Genomic DNA, 22,544 nt, shown 5'->3' on the forward strand with positions numbered 1-22,544 from the left:
AACCAAACTTTTCACCTTACACTAATTACCTATCACTGAAAACATTGTATGCAGGTATTTTATAAGCTATATAAACCTTAATTTGAAATAACAAGCAACTTGCATAACGTAAGACATACATTTAGGAGAAACCACAAATTTGGTATGTAAAACATAACTTGTGCTTTGCTTTCAGTTTACTTGAGTTCAAAGGGTTCACAGTGTATGTAACCATATTAATATTGTGATCATGGAAATACTGATTATACACTCAAAGCATGACATCTGCAATCATATCACATGCATTCCAAAGGAACAGAATGATCGTCAAAGATGGACATGTTTATCATTGTGAGACTAAGCCAGTTATCCAGGGTATATGGGTTCACTCTATAGCTCTTCAAAGATATAGAATATGTCTCAAGAAATAAATGCAGGGCTTGCTATAGCAATCGTGTATCAAAATGACAACAAATATGGTGACAGGGTCTTCTTGAAGTGGTGCTGTTAAGTTCAGTAAGCCTGTTGCTTGAAAGGTTATGAATGATGTGAGATTTTTCCAGTAAAGCCCTTTCCATATTAGTCCTTTCTAGTAAAAGAGCTAGCTCAGCAATTCTCAGACAGTGGGCCAGAGCTCTTTGGGGATGGGTGTCTGTGACAATTGTTCTGGAGTCTGCAAATAACATGTTCTTATGTGGCAAAAAGGGCTAATGTAATCCTTGGATGTATAAACTAGTGAATAGTGAGTAGGAGTAGGGAGTGATTTTACCTTTGTACATGGCATTCATGAGACCAATACTCGAGTACTGCATACAGTCCTGGTTGTTAGGATATGGATATTCAGGCCTGTCTGTAAAGGCCTATACTCTAAGAATTTAGGTGTATTCTTATCACTTGGCTAGTGATAGAGGTATAAAAGAAAGAAAGAATCAAAACCACTGTCTGCCAGTGTAAGGGTCTTCTCTTACTGTGACAGTTTGTGGCCCTGTGCTTAGGCTCAGGCCTTTGGCTAAGCAGCAGAGGCAGCCATAAGCTGGGAAGCGAACGGTCACATCCTCACATTCCAAACTGGTCACATTGAAATAAGGTGCTATTGGGCTGTTAGGCACTATCAGGACAGGATTGTATTCCTATCACCTCCAGAGGAAGGGAAGTGCCTAGAAAATGTAAAAGGAAACTTAGTTTGATAGCATCCTGTCTGGCAAGAACTCACTTATCAATAGCTGGGATGTGAAATCCTCACTTCTGTATTGTTTTGTCATTATAGTTCCCACTTTGCTGTTGTTTGTCTGTATAATCTCTGTCTGGTTCTGTGATTGTTCCTGTCTGCTGTATAATTAATTTTGCTGGGTGTAAACTAATTGAGGTGGTGGGATATAATTGGTTACATAATCATGTTACAATATGTTAGGATTGGTTAGTTAAATTTCAGGAAAATGATTGGTTAAGGTATAGCTAAGCAGAACTCAAGTTTTACTATATAATCTGTAGTCAATGAGGAAGTGACGGGGTGTGGGTGGGGGTGGGCATGTGGGTGTGTGAGATGGGAACAGGGAATGGGGGTAAGAAAATTGGAATCATGTTTTGCTAAAGGGGGAAATGGGAACAGGGAATGGGAGTAATAAAATTGGAATCATGTTTTGCTAAAGGGGGAAATGGGAACAGGGAATGGGAGTAAGGAAGTTGGAATCATGTTTTGCTAAAGGGGGAAATGGGAACAGGGAATGGGAGTAAGGAAGTTGGAATCATGTTTGGCTAAGGGTAGGAATGGGAACAGGGACACAGGTGTAAGGCTCTGTGGTGTCAGAGCTGGGAAGGAGGATACTAAGGAAGGAAACTGGAATCATGCTTGCTGGAAGTTCACCCCAATAAACATCGAATTGTTTGCACCTTTGGACTTCGGGTATTGTTGCTCTCTGTTCATGCGAGAAGGACCAGGGAAGTAAGTGGGTGAAGGAATAAGCCCCCTAACACTGGTGTCTACATTTTAAGAGAGGATGCTGAAAAGTAGGAGAGAGTGCAGAAAAGAACCACAAATATTACTCAAGGCTGAAGGAAATGCCTTACGGTAAGAGACAAAGAGCTCAATCTTTGTAGTTTATGACAAGGAATATTGAGAGGTGACTTGATTACAGTCTAAAAGCACCTTCACAGGGAGAAAACACCAGGTATTAAAGGGCTCTTTAATGTAGCAGAGAAAGGCTTCAGAAGAACAAATGCATAGAATTGGAAGCCAGACAAATTCAAATCAGAAAATCAGACACAAATTTTTAAAAGCGAGGATGATTGGATCAAACTATTAATGGAAGCAGTTATTTTCTATCTCTTGAAGTCTTCGAATTGTGACTGGATGCCTTTCCAGAAGATATGTTTTAGCCAAATACAAATTATGCTATAGTTAAACACAAATTATTGAGCTTAGTACAGGGGTAACTGGGTAAAATTTAATGGCTTATGATATGCAGGAGGTCAGATTAGACGCAGGGGGAGGGATAGCTCAATGGTTTGAGCATTGGCCTGCTAAACCCAGGGTTGTGAGTTCAATCTTTGAGGGGGTCATTTAGGGATCTGGGGCAAATATTGGGGCTTGGTCCTGCTTTGAGCAGGGGGTTGAACTAGATGACCTCCAGAGGTCCCTTCCAACCCTGATATTCTATGATCTACTGGTCCCTTCTGGCCTTAAACTTTATGTATCTATATATTTCTCCAAACAAAAATATTTATGTAAATAAACTCACAATAACAAGAAAGAACACAAAAGCCTAAAAGTCTTTATATGTCTGTGTTGCTCATCTGTTCGAAGTGCCATGAAACTATGGTATGTTACTATTATTTATTATCTATGAAATCAACACAGGCAAAAATAAAACCTGACTGAACTGAAAAGTGGCTAGTTTGAGAGCCACTTGACTCATGTCTTTCTACAAGACGGGTCAATGTGTTTCTGAATTATTATTGTGAGGTTTGAGAGAAGCCCTCAGTTTAACCTAATCTCATGTGGGATGCTCACAAATAAATAGGATAAAATACTACATCTGAAGCCACTGGACCATAATATATGGTACTGTGCATATAAAACAAATCAGCCAGAAAATATACTGATCAGGAAAGGGCTATAGCTGTCAATATATTTATTTTAATAAATCAAAATAAATAAAATAGAAATAAAGGTTCCTGTCCCAGCCTCTAAGCAGTTTTGGCAATTATTTAACAAAAAGCACAAATATGACAACAAATCATCCAGAAGCTTTTCCATACACTGGCTGTAACTAGCCAATTAGTAAGAAAAAACCCACACAGCCTACCCTCAAACAACAACCCTTCTTCAAAAGCCCTGGTGGGTTTGGCAAGGTTTCCTGAAGGTGAACAAGCTATTTCCAGCACAAATAGAGGTGAGCTCCAAAGCTGATGGGCTCTCACTGAGAATGCCCTACCAGCAGCCTCCTCTCTCATGCACAGAGAGGTCCAGTGGCTGGGCTTACAGCTCTGGCTTTATTGAACTGAGAGAAAAAAAGACCATCACTGTGGTAGGCAGGTGCCCAGCTATGTAGGTTTATAGGTCAAAATCAAAACAACTTACGTTCTACCTGGAAACCTACAAGCAACCAACACAAATCATAGAACCCTTGTATCATTTACTTGCAGTGAGATACCTCATTGAACTCGTAGGCTGTCATATTCTGCATCAGTCTCCGAAAGGATCAAAGTATACGCCCAGCATATAAGCACACCGAAGTGGACTAAACTTGAGGCACCAACGGCATACATGATGGAAGTGAAGTCAGCATCGCATAAGAAATAGCCACAATCTCCCAACCACACATAAAGGAAGAAGGGCATCCTTGTTACTGCTGAAACCTGATCATCCAGCAATTGAGTTCTAACTCACCTAACTCATAATCTGCACCACAAATAACAAATGAGGAGTGGGCAAACACCCTCAGTCAGCGGGACAGGCATAATCTTTGTCATATCTTTTGGTTGCTTCCCTAAATCCACCAACATCATCACCGTTTTGGTTGGATTAAGCTTCAGCCAACAGTGCAGAAAAGCAACTCAGAATATGGGTTTAGTAAAAAGATAAAGAAGGAGGGGGAAATTGCATGATCCTATCATTTAAAAGAGAGTAAGAACACACACCAAATGAAGGAATAGTAATTTAACAAGGCACTACTTAGGAGCTTTTACAAGGCTCTAGAGTTAGAGCATATCAGGAATGCTGAATTTGAGCTTTAACTTGCTTTTTGCAGGAAAGATATATGGAGGTTACTTTGTGACCCTAAGAGCACCCAATCCCAGATGACAAAGTGTTTCCTTGTATGTAACAGTAAAACTCAGCTGACCTGACCTCACACACAATACACCTCACACACTGTTGTCATAGCTATTTAAAAGGAGTCTTGTAATGTATCATCTAAAAACTGGTAATACTAGGGTTATTAATATCACTGTGAAATGTACGTTACAATCCTGTATGTGAAATTAGGGATATTCTCTGGTATGTTTTTGAGAGGGTTAAAAAAGGAGGCAAAAGAGTTTTTTTCCAGACAAAGAGGAACACAAAAACCTCTTTGGCTCAATAGCAAACTAAGCCAGGTGTAACCATAGACAAGGACAACAGGCTATTCATTTGCATCAGAGATTGCAGAAGATCATTTGCACTGTAAAATCATAGGAGACTGCAATATTAACATGACATCAGCTCCCTGGTGGACACAGCAAGCTCAGCTGAGCTGAGCCGAGCCCCCAGGAGGGCTTCCTGACTTTGAAGTCAAAGACAAACTTTGGGACTATGAGGAATTGTGAAAAAATGTTGAGGTATCCACCTCCCAAGGGAACAAAGAAACCAGCACTTTGCTTCTGTGAGAGTTGGATCCTGGCCTAAGTCCTTAAGAACTGTACATGAGGACTCACCTCACCCCGACTTGGACTAGTCGGAGAGGGATCTTTCTTCAGGGAGTAGATTTTGAAGAGGATCCAGTCCTTGTGTTTGTGAGTGTCTCTCTTATTCTCACAAGAAGTCCTGGAAAAGAAACCTTTAGGCTCAAATGTTGTAGCCTTGGCTCCTGAGCTTGTGCTCATAAAGGTTCTGCCCATCAACTGAACTCATTTTATAAGGGGTGATAAATGAAGTGGGAGGAACAACAGCATCCACTCCCAGTCTCTATTCAAGCCTAAGTTAATTGTATCCAGTTTGCAAATCACATCAGCCACACTAACAGAGGCTCATTCACCTGCACATGTACCAATGTGATATATGCCATCATGTGCCAGCAATGCCCCTCTGCCATGTCCCTGGAAAAATCATGGAGCAGGTCCTCAAGGAATCAATTCTGAAGCACTTAGAGAAGAGGAAAGTGATCAGGAACAGTCGGCATGGATTCACCAAGGGCAAGTCATGCCTGACTAATCTAATTGCCTTCTATGACGAGATAACTGGCTCTGTGGATGAGGGGAAAGCAGTGGACGTGTTATTCCTTGACTTTAGCAAAGCTTTTGACACGGTCTCCCACAGTATTCTTCCCAGCAAGTTAAAGAAGTATGGGCTGGATGAATGGACTATAAGGTGGATAGAAAGCTGGCTAGATCGTTGGGCTCAAGGGGTAGTGATCAATGGCTTCATGTCTAGTTGGCAGCCGGTATCAGGTGGAGTGCCCCAAGGGTCGGTCCTGGGGCCGGTTTTGTTCAATATCTTCATAAATGATCTGGAGGATGGTGTGGATTGCACTCTCAGCAAGTTTGCAGATGACACTAAACTGGGAGGAGAGGTACATATGCTGGAGGGTAGGGATAGAATACAGAGGGACCTAGACAAATTAGAGGATTGGGCCAAAAGAAATCTGATGAGGTTCAATAAGGACAAGTGCAGAATTCTGCACTTAGGACGGAAGAATCCCATGCACTGCTACAGACTAGGGACCGAATGGCTCGGCAGCAGTTCTGCAGAAAAGCACCTATGGGTTACAGTGGACGAGAAGCTGGAAATGAGTCAACAGTGTGCCCTTGTTGCCAAGAAGGCCAATGGCATTTTGGGATGTATATGTAGGGGCATTGCCAGCAGATCGAGGGACGTGATCGTTCCCCTCTATTCGACATTGGTGAGGCCTCATCTGGAGTGCTGTGTCCAGTTTTGGGCCCCACACTACAAGAAGGATGTGGAAAAATTGGAAAGAGTCCAGCGGAGGGCAACAAAAATGATTAGGGGACTGGAACACATGACTTATGAGGAGAGGCTGAGGGAACTGGGATTGTTTAGTCTGCGGAAGAGAAGAATGAGGGGGGATTTGATAGCGGCTTTCAACTACCTGAAAGGGGGTTCCAAAGAGGATGGCTGTAGACTGTTCTCAGTGGTAGCTGATGACAGAACAAGGAGTAATGGGCTCAAGTTGCAGTGGGGGAGGTTTAGGTTGGATATTAGGAAAAACTTTTTCACTAGGAGGGTGGTGAAACACTGGAATGTGTTACCTAGGGACGTGGTGGAATCTCTTTTTTTTTTTAAGGTCAGGCTTGACAAAGCCCTGGCTGGGATGATTTAGCTCGGGATTGGTCCTGCTTTGAGCAGGGGGTTGGACTAGATGACCTTCTGGGGTCCCTTCCAACCCTGATATTCTATGATTCTATGTACATTGGTCAAACTGGACAGTCTGTACGTAAAAGAATAAATGGACACAAATCAGATGTCAAGAATTATAACATTCAAAAACCAGTCGGAGAACACTTCAATCTCTTCGGTCACTCGATTACAGACCTAAAAGTGGCAATTCTTCAACAAAAAAAAATTCAAAAACAGGCTCCAACGAGAGATTGCTGACTTGGAATTAATTTGTAAATTGGATACAATTAACATAGGCTTGAATAGAGACTGGGAGTGGATGGGTCATTACACAAAGTAAAACTATTTCCCCATGTTTATTCCACCCCCCACCATTCCTCAGACGTTCTTGTCAACTGCTGGAAATGGCCCACCTTGATTATCACTACAAAAGGTTCACCCCACCCCTGCTCTCCTGCTGGTAATATCTCACCTTAAGTGATCACTCTCATTACAATGTGTATGGTAACACCCATTGTTTCATGTTCTCTATGTATATAAATCTCCCCACTGTATTTTCCACTGAATGCATCTGATGAAGTGAGCTGTAGCTCATGAAAACGTATGCTCAAATAAATTTGTTAGTCTCTAAGGTGCCACAAGTACTCCTTTTCTTTTTGCCAAGTATTGTATTCTATTCTGTTTTTATGTCTCGCCCATCATTGTGGAATCTTAGAGCCTTCCAAAAGTGTGTTTAATGATGTGATTAACATCTGACATATGTGGTTATTTCTCCCTTCCCTCTTCCTGAAGGGAAATTGTGATAGTTTAATTTTTTTTTTGAGGTCTGCTATGCTATTTGTCCATGAAGGAACTAAGTCATAAAAAAGGAAAAATATGTAATTCATAATGTAACCCCAAGCCAGAATTGGGTGCTATCATCATATAAACAACAAAAAACTGAGAAAAACAACAACATTGGCATGGTTATGAAGTGAGCAGAATGGATAATGTAATAATTCACAAAAATGGGATTGAGTGCAATGCAAAGGAAAAATGTATTGAGTCAAACATTAATTCCTGAACAATTCCTTATTTATGCATTACATTACATACATATTAAGGGTCAAATTCTGTTTTCAGTTACTTGTGCTTAAATTCATGCCAAGTTAAAACAAAAACTGAGAGCAGAATATGTCCCTAAGAAAGTATCACCACAACTTTATGGACATGCTGGTGGTGCGTGTGTGTTTTCTTATTTAAGAGAACGTTACAGCTAATATACTTACGTGTTGCTTGCAGAGCTGCCCATGACATTATGAAAAAGTGAAGTTCTTTTCAGGAAAAACCTTCAAAAATGTTTAAATATGAAATGTAACAAAATATCCTTATTCCATAAAACACTATGGTTTTGCTCAATAACTGCTATTCATTTTAAATTGCAACATTAGAAAGGTTATCTGATCCATCTTTAATCCATGCAAAATATGGCTAGAATCTACAATGATGGGGGCTCTGGAATTGTGTGTGATAAGACCAAACCAGTTAGCCGGGTTTTCTGTTTGTTTTGTGAATGCTCTGCCACAAAATGATCTCACGCTGTGTTTTGCCATTTAATTATGCTATGACCCATTGTTTAGTAATTGTTACTTACTGTACATTCAGTAAGATTATTTGCCCCCAAAGCCTTTGTGGTACCACACTAGAATTTTTAGTTTATTCATTCATTTCCATATACTGTTGGCACTTGAAATATTAACTTCAGAGGTTCTTGCAGGGTTTTAGCAATTCTACTGAAACCATTAACAGTGAACTATGTACATAAGTGTTGATTCTGTGTCATAGATTTTCTAGTAGAGAGTTCAAGTAGGACATTGTGCCCTATAACTTCTTCCTCCCTATATCTTCCCCCCTCCCCCCCTTCAAAATGACTGGGTGGTGTTTTGCCCTCTTTATCCTCACCCTACATCATGATGCTGCAAGAAAAGAATGATAATATGGCCCCCTGTCTGGAGCTACCTCATCCCTGGTCAGAGGGGTATGCCACTTAACCACTGCAATGATTAACTCATCTCCTCTTTCTCTTGACACCAGCTGCTTTTTGAAGAGTGAGGGAAGCAGCAAATGCTTAATATGGGAGAAAACTCATGACTCAGTATTTGGCAGTTACAATAAGCACAGTACTTATGTGAATGATGAGTCACCACTTTTCATCCCTGCCACATAGTGCTGGTACATTCACTTTGCAGAAAATCTCTTTTCCAGATGGCACTGGTGGCAGGACAACAAACATCCTTTCTGCTAGAATCAAGTCAAGAGATTATTACAACTAAACTTGAAAATATTACAATAGAGGTGGGTGGCTCATGGTCATCCATGGTGCATAGCATATAGTAAGAAGTACAGTATATAATATTCACATATTCAATAGTAAGAAGAATACTTAGCATATATATAGTGCTTTTCATCTGGAGATCTCTAAGTGTTTGATAATGATCTGTATTTATCATTACTTCTATTTTACAGAGGGTGAAATTGAGAGACAGAGGTCTTCCTAGTTGTGGTGTTATTCTGTAAGTACACAACAGTACAGTATGGTGGCTGCTGACCCCACATTTCCTTTCCCACGTGTTATTCTGATCAAAGGATAGATTCCAAGCTCATTCAAAAGCTTAAATGAACCATCCACTATTGCTTAAAAAAATCAAATGTGTATGTTGTACAGAATATTTGGAGACTTGAATAAGCAAAAAGACATTTATACATACTTATGTAACCCATTTGAGCTTCAGCTGTCCATGACTTTCTTTGCACTTCCACAGGATACTATTTGAATGAGACAGGACTATGGGAGGTTACAGTACCAGAATGCGCTATATGCTACCATATATAAAACTTTTATTCAGATTAGCACCAGAGTCCAACAGAAAAGTTTCCATGGCTGCAGGCCACGCAGTTTTAGCGATAAAAGTAAAAGAGCTTTTCGGTGGCGCTGGAGATTATTAGATTTTTCCTCCCTGTTCTTAAAAGTTCTGGTTTGTTTCAGAATCTAGGATTAGTTTAAGGTTTCAGCTAGCTCTTATTCGAGTCAATCTGAAAACAGATTTTTATTGCAGAGGTACCCACCATAAGAGCTACAGTATAGTTATATGCAGGCCAGTAACTCTTTCCCATAGTATTTTATCTGTGTCACAAATGATATCCCAGTAAAACAGTAACAGTTCCACTGATATTTTATCTTGATCTTTAGAACTGCAAAAATGTCAATGGACACATCCTATACACTTTAGATCCTACTTGACTTTGCATTCAGTTTGAATGAACCAAGGATCCCATTCAAGGTCAATGGAAGATTCCCCTTCACCATGCCAAAAGAGACAGCTCATATTTCAAACACCTGCTTTGAATCAGAACTGAACTGTTACAGTAACAATCAATTCAATATTTTCTTTTTCATTCTTCCTTTAAATGGGACACTAACAAGGTTAGTTTTAACTTCAGTCAACAGTGGTCCCATCTATACAGGAATATCTTTAGCATAGGTTACATGTATTTCCAGCCTAAACCATTCATTCTAGGCTGCAAGGAATATTGAAGAAAAGTCCCTTTAGTCCAGTGGTTCTTAACCTGGGGTGCACACACCCCTGGGAGGTATGAGATGCTCTTTCTGGGGGTGCGAGACATGCCAGATTTTTTGAGAAGGTAAATCACTGAAAACACAAATTAAGCACAGGCATGTAAGTACAACTACTTCATTTAATCAAACCTATGTATTTATTAACATTATACATTTTGTAACAATTACTGTAATATACAAACAAAAAATATATCTAGGTTTAAAGAACTGACCTACTTCAGCGATTTGTGATAAGGGGTGCGAGAATATATTTTGATTTTTGATAAGGGGTCCAAGAACATATTTTGAGAACCAAAGGGGTGCAGGCTGCAGGAAAGGTTAAGAACCACTGATTTAGACTAACAGTAAATAAACAAATAGCGCACATGACCCTGCTGTCAGGCTGCCATTGGGAGTCCCGTTGTTACTTGCAACCATGTGACCTCTGCATTGGAGTACATTAGGAGCGCAGGACATTTAATTTTCATTCTTGAACTTATGGATAGCCTGGGGATAGCCAAAGAACTAGAAATGATACTTCATATCATGTGTGGTACAAAGATTAAGTAAGCTCTACGCGGCGGGAACTATCCTTTAGTATATGTTTGTATAGCATTAAGTACAATGGGGCCACAAGCTGGTTGCCTCTAGAGGTGTGTCTACATTGCAGCTGAAAAGTGTGATTCCCAACATGGGTAGACGGACTCACGCTAGTTCCTACAAATATCAGTGTGGATGTTGTGGCACAAGGGGCAGTTTGGGCTAGCCACCTGAGCTTGGATTCACAGCATCTGGAGGGCTTGGACCCAGGTGGCTAGCCCAAGCTGCCACCCAGGCTGCAATGTCCACGCTGCTGTTTTTAGCATACTAGCTTAAATTGAGGTAGCACAAATCTGTCTGCCTGCATTGGGAATCACACCTCCCAGCTTCAATGTAGACTTACCTAGGGAAACTGTAATATAAAGATTAAAACATAATGATGCCTCAAAGTCCCCCCCCCCTTTTAAAACTAACTCTTCCTCTTACATTTTCAAAATGGTAGAAAAAGATTTAGTCACGGAACTCCTATTAAAATCCCCTCATCCCTTTCAAAATCTCTAATTGAAGAAGTTCCACTGCTTTCTTCTTGTCCTAGCTGGCAGCTCGGTTTTGAATCAGAGTAACTATTCTGTTGGTTTACAGGCTTTTGGAACTATCAGAAGAAACCAGTGGAAATTCTAATGGAATCAACGGGACTTTCCAGTAGCATTTCAAGCAATGCTTTCAATTTTACCTCTTAAGATAATTAAAATGCATTTCTGTGTGCCTATATACTGCATGTAGTATATTTTATTTTTGATTTACTTATGATTACCCTTACTTTTCATACCTTCTCTAGAAATTCAATAACTCATCACGGTCTACAAAACATTCAGAAGTACTTATCATTCTTTATAGTTTATATTCAACATTCTGAAGTCATCATTGAGACAGTATTTGTGACTTGAAAAAATGTCTAATCCAATAATGTCTACGCAGTTGCTGATTTTAACTTGAAGCCCTTCAGTACTCAAAGCATATGTAAAGCCAGAAAACTATTTCTACACTTCTTTTTCATCACCACCTCCAGAGCACGATTGTAATTGATCATTTGTAATTCATGCATTATTTAAAGGATGCCTCAGCATTGTGCCACATATCACTCCTCTGTAAAGTAATCATGTCTGCATAGAAATCTGTTTTTCAATTATAATGAGCCTGCATTAAAGCTGTATTCTTATTTTTCAATTTATCACAGATAACAGTAGTAAATTTTTGTTTTCCAAAGAAATGAATAATGGGTTTTCCATGATGTCATGAGATGCATTGTTTTCTAGAGTAAACTACTATAGAATATCTTTACTTCAGACAGTATAAATAAGAAATGTCAGGCATCCCATACCGAAAACAATTGCTTAAACATCATAATATCACTTTCTGACAAAAGAACTTAATCAATATTCTTTTGCCACATTTTATTATTAGAGCAAGACAGTCACAATTAAAGTTGCATTATGGTGATGTATCAAGAGCCCTGAACAGGATTCAGCAGTCTTGCATATAAGTATAACACCGTAGAAAACTTCTACAGTACTTAATAGGGATGAAACTAACCCTATGTTAAATACTAAAGGACTTTTCTGTAAGTGTTGTAATTTTGCTTAGGGTAATTGATTTAAAATTAACATATATGTTCATCCTTGAGTACATCACACTTAACTTACTATTTATTTATTTATTTTTTACAAACCTTGCACACAAACCTGAAGGGTACTGGGCACCCTCAAATCTGGTTGGTAGGAATGATACCAACGTTGAAGGTGTTCAGCAACTTGTCCACTCAGCCTCAAGAACTTTTAAAAGAAGAGCAGGGCATAAGGTTAATGTTGGCTAAACTGCAAGATTTGTTAATATAAAAAAATGCTGCCAGGAACAGCAGATTCTAAGTCTATTTCCATGAAGAAGAGTTTTTCCTTCACATTCTATCCATTTTTTTTTCTGTTCTTTCCCCCTACTTCTTTGCCCTCAGCTGTTATGATTGAACCAAAAGTGATCACTCCTCTGCAGATCTGATCATTTCTCAAACAACTCACCAAAAGCAACATTACACTAGAGCTGATTAATCAAATGCACCCCCTTTGAAATGTACACACTGGTATATTATCTACCATGGCAAATTAGCAAATTCAAAAAATCAGGTCCATTTGCAAATCACAGATTGTCCCAATTCATTATTATATGACACTTGGTCAGCTGACAGATTGTAAATTAACAGTTTATCTTCTGTTGTACCCTTCTTGTCATAGTAATTACTATAGGAACTCTAATCAGCAAAGTCATAAAATAACTAAGACTGATGTCTTGTAATACACATTATATTCCCAGCTGTAAAAAAAAATATCTCAGGATTTGCTCAGCTTCCAAAAGCTACCAAGGCAGGAAACTTTCTTATATTCAAACAGTGATCAGCTATCCAAATTCCTTACTGATTCTTTGCTTCTTACTATTACTAAACTGGAGTAATCAAAGTGCTTTATATTTACATACAATTGTAAGTGTTTTGTTAAAATGATCTCTGAAATACCTGCAGATGACCTTAAAAAGAAAGACACTTTCTGGTAATATCATTTTCCACAATGTTCCATGCTGTATTTTCTGCAGGGCTTATAATTAAGAATGAGTTTGATTGTGAAATTGGGCCTGTGTTGTGTTGAGTGTAAGGGGACTGTTGCCCCCTTAGTAACATTCAGTGGGGGTGTTTTGGTTGGCGAGCTCCCAGTACTAAAAGGGAAAGAGTCTACGGGAAACCAGGACCCTGAGACTGATAGTCCCCAGGAACAATGGGGAGAGGCCAATGCTCCAGGTCAGCCTGAATGACAGGGCGAGCAGGCTAATCAGGCAGTCAGGAGGTCAGGGAGGTCACACATCCTCCGTGTGAGCTTGATTTTGCCTGGGTCAGACAGAGTGGGGCCGAGCTAAGGAGAAAGCAGGGGCCCAAGGTAAGCTGGAGAGCAGAGCTGGGCCAGATCCAGAGAGAGCAGACCTTGTCCTGGGAGCAGAGCTGCAGCCCCAAAGCCAGAGGCACAGCCCAGAGAGAGCAGACTTGCCCTGGGAGCAGAGCTGCAGCAACCAGAGTCAGAGGGGCCAGAAAAGCAGCCCACGAAGCAGGTCAGTGCTGGGAGCAGAGTCACAGAAGCAGCCTGCAGAGCAGACCTGCCTGTCCTGGGAGCAGAGCCGTAGCAACCAGACCCAGAGGGGCCAAAGAAGCAGCCCAGGGAGCTGGAGGCAGAGCAGCAGTGGTGAAGCTGGGGCTGGAGCAGTCCGGAGCTGGGTGTGGTGAGCAGCTGGGGAGAGCGAGGGGGACCCTGGGCAGCGGGCCCAGCACAGGGAGACACCTCAGCCAAGAGGCTCTGCAGGCCAGGCTTGGATTGTAACCCCTACAGGGCAGGGGGCGATACTGGGAAGAAGGGTAGACGAGAAGTGGACGAGAAGCTGGATATGAGCCAGCAGTGTGCCCTTGTTGCCAAGAAGGCCAATGGCATTTTGGGATGTATAAGTAGGGGCATAGCCAGCAGATCGAGGGACGTGATCGTTCCCCTCTATTCGACATTGGTGAGGCCTCATCTGGAGTACTGTGTCCAGTTTTGGGCCCCACACTACAAGAAGGATGTGGATAAATTGGAGAGAGTCCAGCGAAGGGCAACAAAAATGATTAGGGGTCTGGAACACATGACTTATGAGGAGAGGCTGAGGGAACTGGAATTGTTTAGTCTGCAGAAGAGAAGAATGAGGGGGGATTTGATAGCTGCTTTCAACTACCTGAGAGGTGGTTCCAGAGAGGATGGTTCTAGACTATTCTCAGTGGTAGAAGAGGACAGGATAAGGAGTAATGGTCACAAGTTGCAGTGGGGGAGGTTTAGGTTGGATATTAGGAAAAACTTTTTCACTAGGAGGGTGGTGAAACACTGGAATGCGTTACCTAGGGAGGTGGTAGAATCTCCTTCCTTCGAAGTTTTTAAGGTCAGGCTTGACAAAGCCCTGGCTGGGATGATTTAATTGGGGATTGGTCCTGCTTTGAGCAGGGGGTTGGACTAGATGACCTCCTGAGGTCCCTTCCAACCCTGATATTCTATGATTCTATGATTCTCTGATCCTACCACTTAGAGCCTGAGAGCGTGTGGCCACGACCAGAGCAAGTGTCCAACCCACAGCATCCCTACAGCAAAGCCAGGGCCTGAGAAGAAGGCCTGGGACTTACAAGGAACAGACGGTGAACTGCCCTAACATTCCAGAGACACTGTTTGTGATGTTCCCTGCCAGAGAGCGGGCTGATGTGTTTCCTTTAACCTTTCCCATTTTTCCTTTTTAAAATTAATTGTTCATTAAATAACTTACATTTGCTTTAACTTGTATGTAATGGTCAGTGGGTCAGAGAAGTGCCCAGTGCAGAGAGAGTACCCTGGAGTGGGGACACCCTAGCCCCAGTCCTAGGTGACCACAGCAGGGTTGGGGGTTGAGCCCCCCAGGAATCCTGGGCCCAGCCTTGTTGGGGTTACAAGGACTCTGCCAGACAGGAGAGTGGAAGGGGAGTCCTCAAGGGCAGGGAGGACTCTGGGTAAAGGAAGTGGGAGTGAGGACTCAGATCCTTTCGCTAGCCCACTTCACTGGGGTAGTGCAGAAGCCAGGAAAGATCCCCACAATAGCGGGACTATTCCCCCGCTTACATGAGTTAAGCTGCCAATGAATACACCTACTGGATCAGGCCCCATGGGCAAGATAGGAACAGGAGCACTTATCTACCCCTGGTTTTGGATAGCACTGGGGCATAGCATGAACTGGGTGTCTAGGTGCCTAGACTGAGGCAGCTGTACGCGTACCCAGAGACAGAAACTTGGGCACCTAGAGAGCTTTTATAGTGCAAGATTAGGTGCTCAGAGAGTTAGACTACAGCTGAGATATAGTCTACTTTTATTATCTGTATATTTCCCTCCATGGTCCAATTTGCTATTAAAAGCTGCCATATAGAAGTGGCTGCCATATTTAATTTATTTTGAGGGAAGGTACATGAGGGTTCTGGAGAGAACATTGCCCCTGTCTTCTTATCAGAGACAAGTCAAATTTGTGTGAGTGACAGCTTGGTTGTTGGTTGTGAGTTAAAAGAGAGGCTGCAGTTTCTGCTCATAGGAGATGCCACAGAACATATAATAAGACAGTGTGTGCTTAGAGAGCAAAGTGACCCGGAGGTAACCAGTAATGTGTTATGTATGATTTAAAATAACAGTAAATGGAGACGGTCATATTTAACAGGATCATTTTGCTTTTACCATGCAGTTTTGAACACCAGTTCTTAACACGGATACACTACAGAATGTACAATGGTTCATAGAAAGGCTGGCTCTAATCTTATAGATGTAAGTCAGATAACCAGATAAGGATGTTGTCCCAAAAGGCCATTCTCATGCACTAAACATTATCTTTTGCCTCCCACAGAGATCATGGGAGAATGGCCTTCCCAAGCTCTACTTTGGGCAGCATAACAGAGATCACCACAAAAAAAAGCACCCTCAAAATATACAAAAAACATACAACAAAAACCCACCCTGAGTTATAGTTATTATAGAATGTCTTCTTGCTTGCTTGGACGTTCTGCCGAGTAACACCAAACAGTCCATCGACTAGAACTACAGGAAGAGATTAAATTTGATATCAGAATTTCTCCACAAAGCAGAAGTCCTTTCTCTAAATTAGGGGTTGCTTTTTAATCACTACCAACACTCTGTGAGCAGAATGGTTTTAGTCTGATCTTAGCTACATTCCTGGCTAGGAAAAAGAATGATCAGTTCACTAGAAAGCGGGTCTTTAAAAAAACTAAAAGTGATATGCATTCTTCATGTTTTCTTTCTATCCCTCACCTAATGTTCTCTCCTCACACCATGAACAGGGCTACAGCTAATAATTTTACACGTTAACACCTGTATTTATGCAATGTAAGTACTGAAGATGCAAGCACGAACAACTTCAGACTTGCCAACTTGTGGATGATCTGACCAAGTTTACACACCGACAATCCAGATGTTTGATAGAAAAGACATCAAGTGAAGACAAAGATTTTCTTGGGCTATTTTTGGTGTTTAGTTTCTCACAATTTTGTCAGGGACATTGTGTGCTGAAAAAGAGGTAGAGATAGTTCATGCAACAGGAAGTGCAAAGGAATGGAACGGTTTAAAAACAGCCCACTTAAAAAGAAGGAGGACATAAAAAGTCATGCATGCTATACCAAGTGATGTGTCTTTCAAAACCCAAACATTGTAACATCACTTGCCCCTCTAGTTGCAGGACATCAGCTAATTTTTGCACATGGTGTAAAGCAGTAAGGGAGTGCAAGATCAAACAGAGGATTCTACTTTAATTGCTGTATATGCCTATAATATTAATAAAAAGCACAGGAGTACTTGTGGCACCTTAGAGACTAACACATTTATTTGAGCATAAGCTTTTGTGGGCTACAGCCCACTTCATTGGATGCATAGAATGGAACATATAGTAAGAAGATATATATAGATATAGATATATATACACACACACATACAGATAAGTTGGAAGTTGCCATACAAACTATGAGAGGCTAATTAGTTAAGATGAGCTATCATCAGCAGGAGAAAAAAACTTTTGTAGTGATAACCAAGATGGTCCATTTACATAGTTGACAAGAAGGTGCGAGAATACTTAACTTAGGGAAATAGATTCAATATGTGTAATGACCCAGCCACTCCCAGTCTCTATTCAAACCCAAGTTAATGGTATCTAGTTTGCATATTAATTCAAGCTCAGCAGTTTCTCGTTGGAGTCTGTTTTTGAAGCTTTTCTGTTCCAAAATTGCCACCCTTAAATCTGTTACTGAGTGGCCAGAGCGGTTGAAGTGTTCTCCTACCGGTTTTTGAATGTTATGATTCCTGAGGTCAGATTTGTGTCCATTTATTCTTTTGCTAAGCATGCCACTGATTTTTTTCTAGACTTCACACAACCACTATTGCTAGAACAGCTCTCTCTTTAACAAGTGGGATAGGGAAAGTTTACTCATCCTCAGCATTCTCTGTGGAGGACTGCTGACTACCAAACAGTAGGTGTGACCACTGTACCTAGGACAGGTTGCATTTTAGCACTCTGTTTTCCATCACTCGTAACTTTCTGAAATTTGCATCTTTCAGAACAAAGTTTGCCTAGCTTGGTCTCTGCCCAATGGTGAGTGTCTCTGGACAGCTTGAGCAAACATAGTTTGACAGTTTTGAGAATAAAAGAATTAAAAACAAACAAACCAACCCCCATGCTCTCCCAAACAATAATTTCTTTCAAAGGGCAACTCCAGAGTTGAAATGATTATGCTTTGGGTCTTTTTATGTGTTTGTATTGGAGCCTAGCACAAGGGGGTTCTATTCTATGATGAAGTCCCTCTATCTTAACACAGTAGAAATCTCAGATCCAAACAGACATAGCTAAGGAAAGCTGAGTGTGCACACAGCTAAGAAAATCCAGACGGCAATTATGCCTGGCTATACTTACCTGCACAGTGAAATACTGGAGGTTTAACTGGAATCTTTCATCTACTTTATCTTGTAAAGAGAACACTGACTGAGGCAAGGGCTCTCTTTCCTCATTCCCTGTATAGTTTAAAAGAAAAAATGCCTGTGAAAAATTGGAAGGCCATTCAATAGCTAGGGAAAAGGTGAAATATACTGTACGTGAAATACTGCTAAATAAATGAGAACCTCAATTCTTCACCCAATTCTGACACTGATTTGCTATGTGCCATGAACCGGTAACTTTGAACCTCTGTTTCTTCCATTTGTGTAACAGGACAACAATATTTGCCTAATTTATACTGAAGGGTTTTGAAATGCCTATTTAAACAACCTTTGTAAATTGCCATATAAATGTAAAGCATTATTAAGGTTTAGACACTGGCATACGTGAAATCAGACTCCAAAGCTCAAAGAAGTGAAAACAGGAGCACTATTGGTGTCAATGCCACCACCTTTCTTCGGCTTTTAGGAACTCTACATCGTCCAGATTTTCTGAACCACGCATAACTACCTCATGCCTTTACAAATGGTGCACAGTGCTTACACGCTAACTGCATGGATAAATTATTCCAAAAGTCTGCACAAATTGGCATGTGCTGTTTGGACATTTGTGGGACTCAGAATGTACACAAACATGCTGTGACACTGCCAGACCAGGTGCTGCCTGCTCTTACCAAGGCTGCAGGTGTCATTTGAGCACAGACAAATGTATAGCTTGAAACCAGACCAGCTCACCTGTATGTTAGTATTGTTCAAGGTAGGTATGAGACTTATAACGATGTGTTAGGGTTTAGACATTATGAAATTCTTGTAAGTTGCAACCATGTATTAATCCCACTTAGAATGTCCGTATCCCATGCTATACAGTAAAACTTAAGTGTTTGCTTTATAACTGTAAAAATGCTTGTTCTGAACCTGTGAACCCAGTCAGAAGGAATGGTCTCCTGACCATCAGGAAGGACTCTAAAAACTAAATGGGCCATTGTGGAATATCACAATACAAAGACTTGGTTAATGGCCCTCTCACATGGAGGTGCTACATGCAAGAAAGCTCATACCATCAGCTTGAATTCTGGAAGAAGGAAATAAAGATAGCCGACATGAAATTTTCTTCATTTCTTTTGCTATTGGGAGTCTCACAGGGCCGGAACTAGGAAACAGAACGAGAGATCCCCAGAATCAACCTGGGTTAGCCCTAAAAGACATTCAGTGCCGACAGATTACAACAACTCTGTCACCTTTTGCAACCACAGACTGTAACTCATTTGTGTATTTATGTTGCTTGCTTTAAACCTGTACATAACTCAGGACTGGTCTACAGTACACAGTTAGGTTGATGTAAGGCAGCTGATTGCGGAGCCTGCTATTGCAGAGCCATTGGCCATTATCTTTGAAAACTCATAGTGATCGCGGGAGGTTCCGGGTGACTGGAAAAAGGCTAATGTAGTGCCCATCTTTTAAAAAGGGAAGAAGGAAGATCTGGGGAACTACGGCCAGTCAGCCTCACCTCAGTCCCTGGAAAAATCATGGAGCAGGTCCTCAAGGAATCAATTCTGAAGCACTTAGAGGAGAGGAAAGTGATCAGGAACAGTCGGCATGGATTCACCAAGGACAAGTCATGCCTGACTAATCTAATTGCCTTCTATGACGAGATAACTGGCTCTGTGGATGAGGGGAAAGCAGTGGACGTGTTATTCCTTGACTTTAGCAAAGCTTTTGATATGATCTCCCACAGTATTCTTCCCAGCAAGTTAAAGAAGTATGGGCTGGATGAATGGACTATAAGGTGGATAGAAAGCTGGCTAGATCATCGGGCTCAACGGGTAGTGATCAATGGCTCCATGTCTAGTTGGCAGATGGTATCAAGCGGAGTGCCCCAAGGGTCGGTCCTGGGGCCAGTGTTGTTCAATATCTTCATTAATAATCTGGAGGATGGCGTGGAGTGCACACTCAGCAAGTTTGCAGATGACACTAAACTGGGAGGAGTGGTAGATAGGCTGAAGGGTAGGGATAGGATACTGAGGGACCTAGACAAATTAGAGGATTGGGCCACAAGAAATCTGATGAGGTTCAACAATGACAAGTGCAGAGTCCTGCACTTAGGACGGAAGAATCCCATGCACTGCTACAGACTAGGGACCGAATGCCTAGGCAGCAGTTCTGCGGAAAAGGACCTAGGGGTTACAGTGGACGAGAAGCTGGATATGAGTCAACAGTGTGCCCTTTTTGCAAAGAAGGCTAGCAGCATTTATAAGTAGGAGCATTGCCAGCAGATCAAGGGACGTGATCATTCCCCTCTATTTGGCATTGGTGAGGCCTCATCTGGAGTACTGTGTCCAGTTTTGGGCCCCACACTACAAGAAGGATGTGGAAAAATTGGAAAGCGTCCAGCAGAGAGCAACAAAAATGATTAGGGGACTGGAACACATGACTTATGAGGAGAGGCTGAGGGAACTGGGATTGTTTAGTCTGCAGAAGAGAAGAATTGGGGGGTGATTTGATAGCTGCTTTCAACTACCTGAAAGGGGGTTCCAAAGAGGATGGATCTAGACTGTTCTCAGTGGTAGCAGATGACAGAACAAGGAGTAATGGTCTCAAGTTGCAGTGGGGGAGGTTTAGGCTGGATATTAGGAAAAACTTTTTCACTAGGAGGGTGCTGAAGCACTGGAATCAGTTACCGAGGGGTGGTGGTGGAATCTCCTTCCTTAGAGGTTTTTAAGGTCAGGCTTGACAAAGCCCTGGCTGAGATGATTTAGTTGGGGACTCGTCCTGCTTTGAGCAGGGGGTTGGACTAGGTGACCTCCTGAGGTCCCTTCCAACCCTGATATTCTATGATTCTATGAACCTATGTCAGGGGTTCCCAAACTTGGTTCGTGGCTTATTCAGGGTAAGCCCCTAGTGCGCCATGAGATGCTTTGTTTACCTGAGCGTGGAGCTGAGAGCGGTTGTACCTGAAGATGCTCAGGTAAACAGAGTGTCTCGCAGCCCGCCAGGGGCCTACCCTGAACAAGCCCTGAACCAAGTTTGGGAACCCCTGACTTATGTCAGTGTACACACTACAGCAGTGATGGGCAACCTGCGGCCCATCAGGGTAAGCTGATTGTGGGCCCGAGACATTTTACAGACATTAACCATCCACAGGCTCAGCCTCCTGCAGCTCCCAGTGGCCGTGGTTTGCCTGCACAGCTGTCTCCCCCCTGCTCCCAGCCAGGAGGCGAGAAGCCCAGGTGGCTGCCCTCCCTCTGGGATCAGGGAGCTGAGAGCCTCGGGGGATGGGGGGGGCAGCTGGGCTCCTGGCAGGGAGTTGAGAGCCCGGGCTCTCAGCCCCCAGACTGCCCCTCTTCAGTCAGTGGAAGCCCTCCTGGTGAGGACGCACAACACCGACAGAAGGAGGTAGCATGGACATCAGCCATGCAGTAATTACTGCTGTGGCTGTAAGTCGATGTAACATAGGTCAACTTAGGGCTGTAGTGTAGACATGCCCTCACTCATTTCTTTTCCTAATTAATAACTTTCTAGTTAGTTTACTATAGGACTGGCTACAAGCATTGTCTTTGGTATGAGATCTGAGGTACAAACTGACCTGGGGTAAGAGACTGGTCTTTTGGGACTGGAAGCAATCTGAATATTTTGTGATCTTTGGTGCATGGCAACCAACTTTCACTAAGTCCAGCTTTACTGGGTGGCAATATAACTGGAGTGCCCAAAGGAACGGTCTGTGACTCCATGGTCAGACTGTTCTTGTGCTTCAAGTGTTCACATTTGTTATTGGGTTGGTGAAATCTAATCACAGAACATATACATAGTTTGGGGTGTCTGTCCTGCTTTTTGACAGTCTGTCCTGAGATTGGCACTAATGCTCATAAACCATTCCGGACAGCATGACACATGCCTCAGAACTAAGGGATGCATTCTAAAAGGAGTAAACAATGAGGTGGCAAAATTTGCAGATGATACAAAACTACTCAAGATAGTTAAGTCCCAGGCAGACTGCAAAGGGCTACAAAAGGATCTCTCAAAACTGGGTGACTGGGCAACAAAATGGCAGATGAAATTCAATGTTGATAAATGCAAAGTAATGCACATTGGAAAACATAATCCCAACTATACATATAGAACGATGGGGTCTAAATTAGCTATTATCACTCAAGAAAGATTTTGGCATCATTTTGGATAGTTCTCTGAAAACATCCACTCAATGTGCAGTGGCAGTCAAAAAGAGTGATCAGAATGTTGGGCATCATTAAGGGATAGATAATAAGACAGAAAATATCATATTTCCTCTATATAAATCCATGATATGCCCACATCTTGAATA

At 41.8% G+C, this 22,544-nt stretch overlaps 1 protein-coding gene across 9 annotated transcripts in view; it reads right to left on the reverse strand.

Moving 5' to 3' along the window:
- KLF12 (KLF transcription factor 12) overlaps positions 1-22,544 on the reverse strand; it is a 370,886-nt gene that overhangs the window by 137,997 nt on the left and 210,345 nt on the right. Inside the window, exons 2-4 of one of the 9 annotated variants that reach the window (XM_075129025.1) lie at positions 18,207-18,304; positions 16,246-16,327; positions 12,397-12,499 (exon numbers count right to left, since the gene is read on the reverse strand). The exons of 7 other annotated variants lie outside the window; for them this stretch is intronic. The gene's annotated coding sequence lies outside the window, so the exon portion shown is untranslated. The remainder of the gene's footprint in view (positions 1-12,396; positions 12,500-16,245; positions 16,328-18,206; positions 18,305-22,544) is intronic. One more of the 9 variants, XM_048852284.2, reaches the window with a different exon arrangement.

Source organism: Caretta caretta, chromosome 1, assembly GCF_965140235.1.
Source record: "Caretta caretta isolate rCarCar2 chromosome 1, rCarCar1.hap1, whole genome shotgun sequence".
Classification (NCBI taxonomy): domain Eukaryota; kingdom Metazoa; phylum Chordata; order Testudines; family Cheloniidae; genus Caretta; species Caretta caretta.